The sequence below is a fragment of the Cervus elaphus genome, chromosome 6, assembly GCF_910594005.1.
Source record: "Cervus elaphus chromosome 6, mCerEla1.1, whole genome shotgun sequence".
In the NCBI taxonomy this organism is placed as follows: Eukaryota; Metazoa; Chordata; class Mammalia; order Artiodactyla; family Cervidae; genus Cervus; species Cervus elaphus.
Window position 1 is genome coordinate 41,833,240 of NC_057820.1, and position 13,984 is coordinate 41,847,223.

At 38.1% G+C, this 13,984-nt stretch overlaps 1 non-coding gene across 1 annotated transcript; it reads left to right on the forward strand.

Annotated features, from left to right (window-relative positions):
* Positions 1–10,333: 10,333 nt before the first annotated feature.
* TRNAC-ACA lies at positions 10,334–10,405 on the forward strand. Its single transcript has one exon. It is a non-coding gene; the product is annotated as a tRNA-Cys (tRNA).
* The last annotated feature ends 3,579 nt before the right edge of the window (positions 10,406–13,984 follow it).

A 13,984-nucleotide genomic window follows, 5' to 3' on the forward strand; every position in this document is an offset into this window, starting at 1 on the left:
TACGAACAAAGCTAGTGGAGGTGATGGAATTCCAATTGAGCTATTTCAAATCCTAAAAGATGATGCTATGAAAGTGCTGCAGTCAATACGCCAGCAAATTTGGAGAAATCAGCAGTGGCCACAGGACTTGAAAAGGTTAGTTTTCATTCCAATCCCAAAGAAAGGTAATGTCAAAGGATGCTCAAAACTACTGCACAATTATACTCATCTCACACGCTAGTAAAGTAATGCTCAAAATTCTCCAAGCCAGCTTTCAAAGGTACATGAAATGAACTTGCAGATGTTCAAGCTGGTTTTAGAAAAGGCAGAGTAACCAGAGATCAAACTGCCAACATCCGCTGTATCATTGAAAAAGTGAGAGTCTTCCAGAAAAACATTTATTTCTGCTTTATTGATTATGCCAAAACCTTTGACTGTGTGGGTCAAAATAAGCTGTGGAAAATTCTTCAAGAAATGGGAATACCAGACCACCTGACCTGCCTCTTGAGAAATCTGTATGCACATCAAATCTGTATGCACAGTTAAATCTGGACATGGAACAAACAGACTGGTTCCAAATAGGAAAAGGAGTACGTCAAGGCTGTATATTGTCACCATGCTTATTTAACTTGTATACAGAGTACATCTTGAACAAAACAGCTTCTTGATGAAAGTGAGAGATGAGAGTGAAAAAGCTGGCTTAAAACTCAACATTCAGAAAACTAAGATCATGGCATCTGGTCCCATCACTTCATGGCAAACAGATGGGGAAACTGTGGAAACAGTGACAGACTTCATTTCTTTGGGCTCCAAAATCACTGCAGATGGTGACTACAACCATGAAATTAAACGACATTTACTCCTTGGAAGGAAAGTTATGAGCAGTCTAGATAGCATATTAAAAAGTAGAGACATTACTTTGTCAACAAAGGTCCATCTAGTCAAGGCTGTGGTTTTTCCAGTAGTCATGTGTGGATGTGAGAGTTGGACAATAAAGGAAGCTGAGTGCTGAATAACTGATGCCTTTGAACTGTAGTGTTGGAGAAGATCCTTAAGAGTCCTTTGTATTGCAAGGAGATCCAACCAGTTCTTCCTAAAGAAAATTTGTCCGGAATATTCATTGGAAGGACTGATGTTGAAGCTGAAACTTCAATATTTTGGCCACCTGATGTAATGAGCTGACTCATTTGAAACGACCCTGATGCTGGGAAAGATTGAAGGCAGGAGAAGGGGATGGTGGAAGATGAGATGGTTGGATGGCATCACCAACTCAATGGACGTGAGTTTGAGTAAACTCCAGGAGTTTGTGATGGACACGGAGGCCTGGCATGCTGCAGTCCATGGGGTCGAAAGAGTCAGACACGACTAAGCGACTGAACAGATCTGAACTGAAGAGTCAATCTTAACTATAATAAGGTAGAAGCACCTCAAGACAGACATACCCATACTTGAAAAATTATTCAACATCTTATTTTATAACTGAAAAAGTATCTTAACCTCCCTGAGACTAATTTTTCCAAATCTATATGTTTAAAAAGACATCTATTTTGTTAATGTTTGATTTGATATTATGTAATTTGTATTTTAAAACTTGCCTATTATCACTTTCTATGTGTTCAGTCTGCTCAGTCTGATAATAATAATAATTTATGAATTATATGTCCCTTCTTTCATTGCCTACCTTCTCAAAACTGATGTCTAAAATCATTGCTTCTCAAACTTAAATATGCTTGGCAATCACCTGGATATCTTGTTAAAATGTGTATTTTCATCCAGTGGTTGTAGAGAGGTACATTTCTGACAAGTTCCTTGGTAGGGTCGATGCCATTGGGTCCTAAAAGATTGCTTGCATGGCATGGACCTATTCCTTACTCCTTTGACACCAAACTCAGTAACAGACCAGAGAACAGAACCTCATTTATACCATTTACACCCTACAAGACATAGCAAAACATTTATGAGTCTTTGCTCTCATGAAACTTGCAAAACTTTTATTTGGATGTGACCTTCTTTGTTTCTGAGATTTGCATAGCTCCAGGGATCACTTTGCAGTCAAGCCTAATGCACATGTTTTAGTAACTAACTTTGTTGAACTCTCAGCCTTTGATATTGCATACAATGTTGATGGTCCATTATCAGTCCCAAGTGGATAAATGCTACCTCATTCTCTAGACTCCACAGAAGCCAGTGAAATCATGACCAGCTAGTCTCACTGCAATTTAGGAGATTTTTTATCTTATCCTTATGAAATGTTATAGCCATGTATATTCTTTCTTATCCCTTTATATGGTTAATTTCTTCATCCCTTAGCACAAAATTCAGACTCAGTCCTTCTGGGAAATAGTCCACTTATAGGAAAATATAGAAATTGTGAAATTAAAAGAGCAAATTAAAAAATCTTATGTTTTATACTAAAAAACAGCATATTTGCTTTTTTATTCAAGAATATTTTTTGCTTCATTTTTTTTTTCAGGAAAAATGTGACTCATGAGTTAGCTAGTGTAATGTCAAGTAAATTCAAAACATTGACATATTCCATTATCTGAGCAGAGTGATGCCCACACTGATCTTTATAAAAAAGGAAAAGACTTGTTACACCATACCAGCAACTACAATTATTCTTCCTCCTCAAATACTACACACACACACACACACACACACACACACACACACACACCCCATCCATTATCCAGCTTAAAAGTTCCCAATGTTTATATATTATCATGAGGACATTAGGAAATGGAAGAATAAGCATAACACAAAACCCACACTACATAACAAAACTAGTAGATCATTTATTTCAGTGTTCAAGAAAAAAACTGAAGTAGAATCAAAGTGAAATTTTCAAATGGGCTATGAAACGGTAAGAGTAAACTAAAGTTCAGGTTGAGTCTGTAATGCAATTAGACAAGCATACAGGATCTTGCTGGAGCTGAAGTGAGTGAACATGGAACAGATAAATGCTACATCCAGACGTAGCACCAGACACCAGATCTATTCTGTTTCAGGAAACTGAGACATGAACAAGTTGAACAATGTACCCAACATTACACAGCAAGTGGCAATGCTAGATTCTCATCCAGGCAATATAATATAATATAATATATTCTGTAGCCCCAGCTTCTAATTTTCAAATTATATCCCAGGTACCATCCTTGGAATTGGGACCCTACAAGACATACCAAAACATTTATGAGTCTTTGCTCTCATGAAACTTGCAAAACTTTTATTTGGATGTGACCTTCTTTGTTTCTGAGATTTGGAAAGAACTAAATTAAATATATAAAATAAATTTGTTAGAACTGTGAAGCTGAACACATTTTAGTGACAGCTATTTGCTGCAAATCCAAGTGCACATTGATGGAGTTAGAAACAACCTGAATCTCCAGATTACAGTTTAAATGCCCTGTACACATACAGGGTTTCCCAGGTGGAGCTAATGGTAAAGAATCCTCCTGCCAATGTGGAAGACATAGGAGATGTGGGTTCAATCCCTGGGTCAGGAAAATGCCTAGGGAATAGCAACCCACTCCAGTATTCTGGCCTGTAAAATTCCATGGACAGGGGAGCCTGAAGGGCTACAGTCAATGGGACTTCAAAGAGTCAGACACGACTGAGTGACTAAGCATTCAACATACAGAACAAATATAAACATACTTTCATATAAATGCATGAAGGGATACATACTAAATAAGTAGAATCTCCTTCCCCAAATCATAAATATTCAAAAAATATGTTTAAAAGGTTTAATATTTAAAATGGCTACTCAGAAGCCATTAGTTGTAAGAATGACATTTATAAGATATTACTCTGAGCACTTCATTACTTTGGCCACATCCTGAAGCAATCTTTAATAATTTCTTTAATGGAATGAGCAGATCAGAACTGTAATGAACCTCTTCAACTTTTTTAATGGATATTTTATTAGATAAAATAGATATTTGTTCCCTGTGTTTAAACCTCTTATAAAAAATCCCATGTAAGTTACACTCAATATTAAAAAATAAAAAACAAAAATCAGTTCTCTTTATTTTGATCAATGAGATCTAAATACATTTTTGGGCCAGTCAAATCGAACTATATTTTTGAGAACCCAATAGGCATAGAATGAAAAGCTAAAATAACTTCAAAATTCTAATATACTTTTTTCTTCCACAACGAGGCTGGAGCATCTATAATAATTTTAAACATGTCAGTCTCCTTTGGCTCTACCACACACCAAGTGACATATGAGATCACCACTGGTGGATCAGGGCATCACAGGGCCTTCATCCAAGAATAGGAATCCTGAGCCAACCCTTTCTTTAAAATTTCTCCTAGGACTTATTGAATTCACTATTGTCAACCAGGTGAGGCAGCATATTTATTGAGTCAGTAAATTAGACCCATAAGCCATGTGATAGACTTTTTATAGCCTAGAAACTATTGCAAAAAATGGAACAAAAAGATTTATAGCAATTAGGCTGACATAGTCTTTGGTATAAAGTGAGAAAAAAAAATACTGATGAAGCTTCCAGATTGAAATTGAAAAATTGATAAGTAAGCAAGTCCTGAATTTAATTCTTTGTAGACTCTCTTTGTTCAGTCACTAAGTTGTGTCTTACTCTGCAAGCCCATGGACTGTAGCATGCCAGGCTCCTCTGTCCACTATCTCCTGAAATTTGCTCCAATTCATATCCATTGAGTCAGTGATGCCATCTAATCATCTCATCCTCTGTCACCCCCTTCTCCTCCTACCCTCAATCTTTCCCAGGATCAGGGTCTTTTCCAATGAGTTGGCTCATCACATTAGGTGGCCAAAGTGTGGGGGCTTTAGCATCAGCACCAGTCCTTCCAGTTAATATTCAAGACTGATTTCTTGGGATTGACTAGTTTGATCTCCTTGCTGTCCAAGGAACTCTCAAGAGTCTTCTCCAAAACCACAGTTTGATAGCATCAATTCTTTGGTGCCAAGCCTTCCTTATGGACCAATCTCACATCTGTACATGACTATTGGAAAAATCATAGCTTTCACTATATGAAAGTGAAAGTCATATGAAAGTCATATGGCATATGAATTATGTCAGCAAAGTGATGTCTTTGCTTTTTAACACACTGTCTTGTCCAAAAAACAGGTGTCTTTTAATTTCATGGCTGCAGTCACTATACACAGTGATTTTGAAGCTTAAGAAAATAAAATCTGCCACTTGCTTTCACTTTTTCCCCTTCTATCTGCCATGAAGTGTTGCAACCAGATGCCATGATCTTAGCTTTCTGCATGTTGAATTTCAAGCCAGCTTTATAACTCTCCTCTTTTACCCTCATCAAGAAGTTCGTTACTTCACTTTCAAAAACAACTGCATATACACGTGTACTTTGGTGTTTGTTCTTGAGTTGCTAAATCATGCTCAACTCTTTTGTGACCCTATGAACTGTAGCCCTCCAGATTCCTCTGTCCATGAGATTTCCCAGGGAAGAATCCTGGAGTGGGTTGCCATTTCCTTCTTTAAGGGATCTTCCCAACCCAGGGATTGAACCCACATCTCCTGCATTGATAGGTGGATTCTTTGCCACTGAGCCACAGGAAAGACTACAAGTGTACTTATGTGTGTGTGTGTATATATAGACAGATAGATAATAAAAATAATTTTTTTTATTTGTTAGAACTGTGAAGCTGAACACATTTTAGTGACATCTATTTGTTGCAAATCCAAGTGCACATTGATGGAGTTAGAAACAACCTGATTCTCCAGATTACAGTTTAAGTGCCCTGTACACATACAGGGTTTCCCAGGTGGAGCTAATGGTAAAGAATCCTCCTGCCAAAACAAAATTAAAAAAAATAAAACAAAATAAACAAACAAAATAAAATCAGACCATGTGATAAAAAATTATTATAGACACCTTTTTTTTAACATGGCTATGTGTACCAATTTGTGGGCTTCCCTGGTGGCTCAGTAGTAAAGAATCTGCCTGCCAGTACAGGAGAAGTGAATTTGATCCTTGGGTTGGGAAGATTCTGTGGAGAAGGAAATGCCAACCCATTCCAATATCATGCCTGAGAAATCCCTTGGACAGAGGAGACTGAGCTACAATCCATGGACTCACAAAGAGTGGGACTCACCTTAGCGACTCAAAAACAATACCAACATGTAAGTTTGCAACATGCATTATATAAAGTTTCTGTTCTTCTTGCTTATTAAAATGTGGGGAGAGCAGTCAGAGGGGAAAGGAAGGCAAAGACATGCAGTTTCCTTTTTAAAAAACTGTTTACAAACTCAGCTCTGTGAAATGCAAGGACATTTTCAAATACAACACAGAATTGAAATGCAAAAAAATGCTTGATAAAGACAATTCTCAGTTGATGGTTCAGCTTTAGTGAACTGTGTGTTTACTATCCAGCACTTCAAATCCTTTTAGCAGAAGATGAAATATAAGTGTAGAAGTAAATAAAAGAAACAGAAACGCCATAACACTGATTCATACTCTTTATGTAAAGTAATAATGAATTCACTCCCTGCAAGAAAACAAACAAATCTCACCTGGCTAACTTCTACATCTTACTATTGAGTCTTAGCTGTCCCTGCCTCTGAGCCCTCAACCTCCCAATATTATGTTTTCTGCCTCAGCAAGTCTTCCCTCACTATGCCAAAATACTGAATAATCTATAAGGCACTGCATAACAAAAGTCTCTTTTGAAAGTAAAAGGGGAAATCTAGTAACAAATTCTATTACAGCTTGAAGTAATAGTAAGAGACTAAAAGTGCTAGATATGCAGATGACTCCACACTTAGGGCAGAAAGTGGGGAAGAACTAAAGAGTCTCTTGATGAGAGTGAAAGAGGAGAGTGAAAAAGTTGGCTTCAAACTCAAAATTTAGAAAACTAAGATCGTGGCAACTGGTCCCATCACTTCATGGCAAATAGATGGGGAAACAATGGAAACAGAGACAGACTTTATTTTTTGGGCTCCAAAATCATTGCAGATGGTGACTGCAGCCATGAAATTAAAAGACACTCCTTGGAAGAAAAGTTATGATCAAACTAGACAGCTTATTATAAAGCAGAGACATTACTTTATCAACAAAGTTCCGTCTAGCCAAGGCTGTTTTTCCAGTGGTCATGTATGGACGTGAGAGTTGGATTATAAAGAAAGCTGAGTGCTGAAGAATTGATGCTTTTGAACTGTGGTGTTGGAGAAGACCCTTGAGAGTCCCTTGGACTGCAAGAAGATCCAACCAGTTCTTCCTAAAGGAAATCAGTCCTGAATATTCATTGGAAGGAATGATGTTGAAGCTGAAACTCTAATATTTTGGCCATCTGATGCAAGGAACTGACTCATTGCAAAAGACCCTGATGCTGGGAAAGATTGAAGGCAGTAGGAGAAGGGGATTCCAGAGGATGAGATGGTTGGATGGCATCACCGAGTCAATGGACATAAGTTTGAGTAAACTCTAGGAGTCGGTGATGGACAGGGATGCCTGGCATGCTGCAGTCCATGGGGTCACAAAAAGTCGGACATGACTGAGTGACTGAACTGAAACTGAAACTGCCCACATCCAATTCCACTGAACTTTTTAAAACATTTCTTTCTTGAGTCTTTCCAAAGTATTTAATATAGATTTCATGAAAATAGAAATTACTTTTACTTTTGCAGTCCTGTTCCATTGGCTTAGGTAATAAGTAGTTTAATGATTCAATATAGGGACTATCAACTGACATAGAAGAGAACAAACATGGCTGACTCTAGTTATACTATGAACTCAAAGAGCAGGATCCAGGAGTGGGTAGGGTCCTAGCCAGGGTTCTACCAGCACTGAGCCCTCTGCCATGATTTCAATGAGAGATCAGTATTTTTTCAAAGGGAATAGAGAATGTTGGTTCAACCAGTGACTTTAGAAAGTGCAGATAGCTTAGTAAGGCTTCCAGCATATTATTTATGATTGGGTATAGTGTTGCCTTGTGAAATATAAAGTCAGGGATGCAGCTGTGACTCAGAAGTCAGAGCCACTGACGCCAAGAAACACTGGAGGAAACCTTGGAAGTGCTGGGGAGAGAGGAGTGGCAAAAACACAGAGCACTTATCTTAACACAAATGAAATTTTTGTATTTTCTAATTCACTTGGGAAAAAAGACAAAGCATTGAATTGTCCGCCTCAGATAATTTTTCCCCAAAATTGAGGAAATGTGAAAAAATCACAAGGATATCTGAGTTTAAATAAAAATAATTGGAACTAGTGCTCCAGGCACAGGGAAGTCTTGAGACTCACAGGCTTGAAAAAAACAAGCAAATAGAAGGGAAAGCAAGACAAAATCTCCCTGAAGTTATTAGGACATGTTGGAAATTTTGCCAGGTTAGTTTGAGTAAAATAAATAGCCATCAAAGAGTTTTAAGCAAAGGTATGATTTTACTTCAGTTAAATTTTGTCAAAAGACCATCCTGGTTGCAGTTTCTAAATGATTTCAGTAAAGACTTTCATGACAAACAGAGATGGGTTAAGAGAATAAGGGTGAGAGCCAGAAATCTTGCAATTATATTTAAAGTAAAACAACTTTACTAGGAAATATTACAGCAAAATGTACTGGTTTACATGTGTGCAACATACCTTATTTTTGTGGAACTGTGATCAGATCAAGGGAAAGTAACTGAAATCATGACTTATTTTATTCATTGGATAACCCTGCAAAGAGATGGCTTTTAATAGAGACAGATAAAGTCATTGAGGGTTTCCCTGGTGGCTCAGATGATAAAGAGTCTACCTGCAATGTAGGAGACCAGGGTTTGATCCCTGGGTTGGGAAAATATTCTGGAGAAGAGAATGGCTACCCACTCCAGTATTCTTACCTGGAGAAATTCAGTGACAGAGGAACTTGGCGGGCTAGTCTATGGGGGTCTCAAAGAGTTGGACGTGACTGAGCAACTGACACATAAACGCATAGAGGACTTGCCCATCACAGGGTTTATGGGGGTCCTTCAGAGGATAGTCTTGGAAACTTATTAAAGTCTTGTTCTACTTTAATGTCTTCCCAAATGTGTTGTGGTGTTATGCATGCCAGTCTTTAGCACTTCACACATTATGGATGTTTGAGGACTGAACACGGAATTTTTATTTGAGAAGATTTGACCTTTTTAACACAGAAGCTGGTATCATCATCTCTCATTCTAATGTTTTAAAGACTTTGGAGTCTAGAAGACCTGAATGTGACCTCTAAAACAGTCCTTAAACATTCTGGGCTTTAATTTCTTCTTATATAAAATATGATATTATTACCTATGTCATACTTATTTGAAGTACCTAGCTCCATACGTACTGAATAAAATAAAAATAAAACATTCAATAAATGGCAATTGTACTTAATTCTGGTACTAAGCTTCCATAGCAAAAATGGGTGACTTACGAGAGTAAATAATAACATGATGTGCAAAACTTTACTGTCTGACCCTCTATTATATTTAACCAATTTACAAATGAAAGCATGGTGGAGAATGAAACTGCTCTCAGCACATAAAAGCAGGTTTGAGGTCAGCTTTAATCAAAGGACACAATGCTCAAATTGATTTTGAAGGAGGGTAACTCAAGTAACCTCAAGAAAAAGTTGGATGATTTTAATAATGCCTGTAGGGACTTTCCTGGTGGTCCACTGGTTAAGAAGCTGCCTTGCAATTGCAGGGGGTATGGTTCAATCCCTGGTTAGGGAACTAAGATCCCACATTCTGCAGAGCAACTAAGCCCATGTACCACAGTTACTAAGCCCACACACTCTGGAGCCTGTGCTCCACAACTAGAAAGTCCAGTGAGCCTCAACAAAAGATCCTGTGTAACACAATGAAGACTTGAACCAGCAAATAAATAAATAAATATTAAAAAAATGATAATGCCAGTAGACTGAACTGGAACAGAAAACCTATAAACAAAGTGAGACAACTCTAGAGACAAGCTACTCTCCTGCTCTCTCTGAAAACATGGGACATCTCTTCTCCATTAGCCTCTTAATCTCTAAACACATCTAATTGTCTTTCTCAGGTTTCTCTGGATCATCTGTTATTATTGACCCTATTTCTACGGCAAATTAGCGAATTCTTCCTGTGTTTTTAATTCAGTTAGCTCTAAGTTCAAGCTGTTTCATACACTGATACAAGGGCCATATGCCACAGCAAAGTAGGTAATCATATGACTTATGTACCTTGTTCCATGACCTCTCAACTGTCATCTAGCATTCATAATCAGCTATGCTTTAAGGAAACTTTTTTTTACAAAATGAAGTATCATCCAGTGGGAGTCATTAGAGCAAGTTCATTTTGATGCCTATGAACTAAAGCTAACTGGTATTGTGCATTATCAATTCTTTACTAATAATTCTCATTAGTAATGGTCTTCCCTAGTGGCTCAGTTGGTAAAGAATCTGCCTACAAAGCAGGAGACCCAGGTTTGATCCCTGGGTAGGGATGATCCCCTGGAGAAGGAAATGGCAACCCACTCCAGTACTCTTGCCTGGAGAATTCCATGGACAGAGGATTCTGGCAGGCTACAGACCAAGGGATCATGAAGAATTGGACGTGACTGAGCAACTAACTTTCACTTTCACTGCTAGTAATGCCTGAAACAGGATCACTATCAGTTTGTTTGTAATGTAAAGACTTAATGAGCCAGTCACTCAGAAATATTAACACATAGTAGGGAAAATTGAGCTCAATTTGGGCTCAGTATGTGTGCTATGTGTGTTCAGTCACACAGTTGTCTCAGAATCTTTTGCAACCCCACCAACTGTAGTCCTCCAGGCTCCTACATGGGATTTTCAGGCAAGAATATTGAGTGGACTGCCATTTCCTCTTCCAGGGAATTTTCCCCATCTAGAGATAAAATGCGTGTATCCTGTGTCTCCTTCATTGGCAGGCGAATTCTTTACCACTGAGTCCTGGGAAGCCCGTATTTGGACTCAGTATGTGCATGCAAGCTAAGTCATGCTAAGTGACTTTAGTCGTGTCCAACTCTTTGTGATTCCATGGAATGTAGCCTGCCAGGTTCCTCTGTCCATGGGATTCTCCAGACAAAAACACTGGAGCAGGTTGCCATTTCCTTCTCCAGGGGATCTTCTCCACCCAGGGACTGAACCTGAGTCTCATACATCTCCTGCATTGGCAGGCTCAGTATAGCTGTTTCAAATTAAAATCCGATTGTAGTCACTTAAATTGTAATATCTGAATTCTGTGGACTTACCCTAGTTGTAAAAAGTCAGCATTCCTACTCTCCTCCAGTTTTGCTTTCCTAAATCTAACATATTCTTTAATAAATTCCAGAAAATCCCACAAGGCATCTCAAAAGTGTTCATGTAATACCTGTATTCCTACAGAAATTTCTACCTACATGTATTTCTCAACAGCTGCCTTGCTGATATTTGTTGCCCTCAAATCTCTCCAGAGAGGGAGGTCACCTCTGATCTGCTTCTTGAGCATGTTGGGAAGTCACCTTGCCTGAGATGTTTCTCTCTGGTGTATCATAGAGTTGCAGAACACACAATGCGCCCCAACTATGCTGTGTTCCTTAACTATTTGGATTTCATACATGCTTATTGGCTCTGTACTGAGCTCTGGACATGTTGAAGCACTTGGGATATAGCAGTAAACAAGACACTTATGATACTTGCCTTGAGGAGTTTATAATCTAGAGGAAAAGAAATTTTAAACTCCTGTTATGCTCATGTTCAATGGAATGGCTATTACAAAATATAAATAAGTGACAAATGTTAGCAAGAATGTGCAGAAATTGCAACTTTTGTGCAGTTGGCAGGAATGCAAAATGCAGTGCAGCCACTATAAAAATAATTATGGAGGTTCCTAAAAAAATTAAATGTAGAATTACTATACGATTCAAAAAATTCACTTCTAAATATATACTTAAAGAATTGAGGCAGAGTCTCTAAGAGATACTTGACCAGTCATGCTTATAATAAACAGTAATCAAAAAGTGAAAGCAATGCAAGTGTTCATCAATAGGTTAACTGATAAACAAAATGGGGTATATACATACAATATTGTTTGACCTTAAAAAGGAAGGAAATTCTGACATATATTACATTAGATGAACTTTGATGACATTATGCTAAGTGAAGTAAGCCAGTCACAAAAAATCAAATATTGTATGATTCCACTTGTATGAGATATCTACAAGTAGTCAAATTCATAAGGACAGAATATAGAATGGTGGTTGCAAGGGGCTGACAAGAGAAGTGAATGAGGAGTTGTATAATGGGTTTAGAGTCTCAGTTTTGCAGAATGAAAATAATTATGGAGATTGCACAAGCACTTGAATGTAACTTCACACCTCTCAACTGTATACTTAAAAATGGTTAATATGGCTAATTTTATGTTACGCATATTTTACTACAATTAATTTTTTTTTTTTTTGAAAAAGCAAAAGTTCTCTGTTGTATTTCTGGAACCTTAAAGAGTTCCTTATTGTGATAAGGACAATATTATACAACCGTAGTGGACGGAGGTTCATGACATTGTACAGGAGACAGGGATCAAGACCATCCCCATGGAAAAGAAATTCAAAAAGGCAAAATGGTTGTCTGAGGAGGCCTTACAAATAGCTGTGAAAAGAAGAGAAGCAAAAAGCAAAGGAGAAAAGGAAAGCTATTCCCATTTGAATGCAAAGTTCCAAGGAATAGCCAGGAGAGATAAGAAAGCCTTCCTCAATGATCAATGCAAAGAAATAGAGGAAAACAACAGAATGGGAAAGACTAGAGACCTCTTCAAGAAAATTAAAGATACCAAGGGAACATTTCATGCAAAAATGGGCTCAATAAAGGACAGAAATGGTATGGACCTAACAGAAGCAGAAGATATTAAGAAGAGGTGGCAAGAATACACAGAAGAACTGTACAAAAAAGATCTTCATGACCCAGATAATCACAATGGTGTGATCACTCACCTAGAGCCAGATATCCTGGAATGTGAAGTCAAGTGGGCCTTAGGCAGCATCACTACGAACAAAGCTAGTGGAGGTGATGGAATTCCAATTGAGCTATTTCAAATCCTAAAAGATGATGCTATGAAAGTGCTGCAGTCAATACGCCAGCAAATTTGGAGAAATCAGCAGTGGCCACAGGACTTGAAAAGGTTAGTTTTCATTCCAATCCCAAAGAAAGGTAATGCCAAAGGATGCTCAAACTACTGCACAATTGTACTCATCTCACACGCTAGTAAAGTAATGCTCAAAATTCTCCAAGCCAGCTTTCAACAGCACGTGAAATGAACTTCCTGATGTTCAAGCTGGTTTTAGAAAAGGCAGAGGAACCAGAGATCAAATTGCCAATATCCACTGGATCATCGGAAAAGCAAGAGAGTTCCAGAAAAACATCTATTTCTGCTTTATTGACTATGCCAAAGCCTTTGACTGTGTGGATCATAATAAACTTCAGAAAATTCTGAAAGAGATGGGAATACCAGACCACCTGACCTGCCTCCTGAAAAGTCTGTATGAAGATCAAGAAAAAACAGTTAGAACTGGACATGGAAAAACAGACTGGTTCCAAATAGGAAAAGGAGTACGTCAAGGATGTATATTGTCACCCTGCTTGTTTAACTTATATGCAGAGTACATCATGAGAAATGCTGGGCTGGAAGAAACACAAGCTGGAATTAAGATTGCCGGGAGAAGTATCAATAACCTCAGATATGCAGATGACACCACCCTCATGGCAGAAAGTGAAGAGGAACTAAAAAGCCTCTTGATGAAAGTGAAAGAGGAGAGTGAAAAAGTTGGCTTAACCAGAAAGATAAAGAACATTACAGCATACTAACACATTTATATGGAATTTAGAAAGATGGTAATGATAACCCTATATGCAAAACGGAAAAAGAGACACAGAAATACAGAACAGACTTTTGAACTCTGTGGGAGAATGTGAGGGTGGGATATTTCAAAAGAACAGCATGTATACTATTTATGGTGAAACAGATCACCAGCCCAGGTGGGATGCATGAGACAAGTGCTCGGGCCTGGTGCACTGGGAAGACCCAGA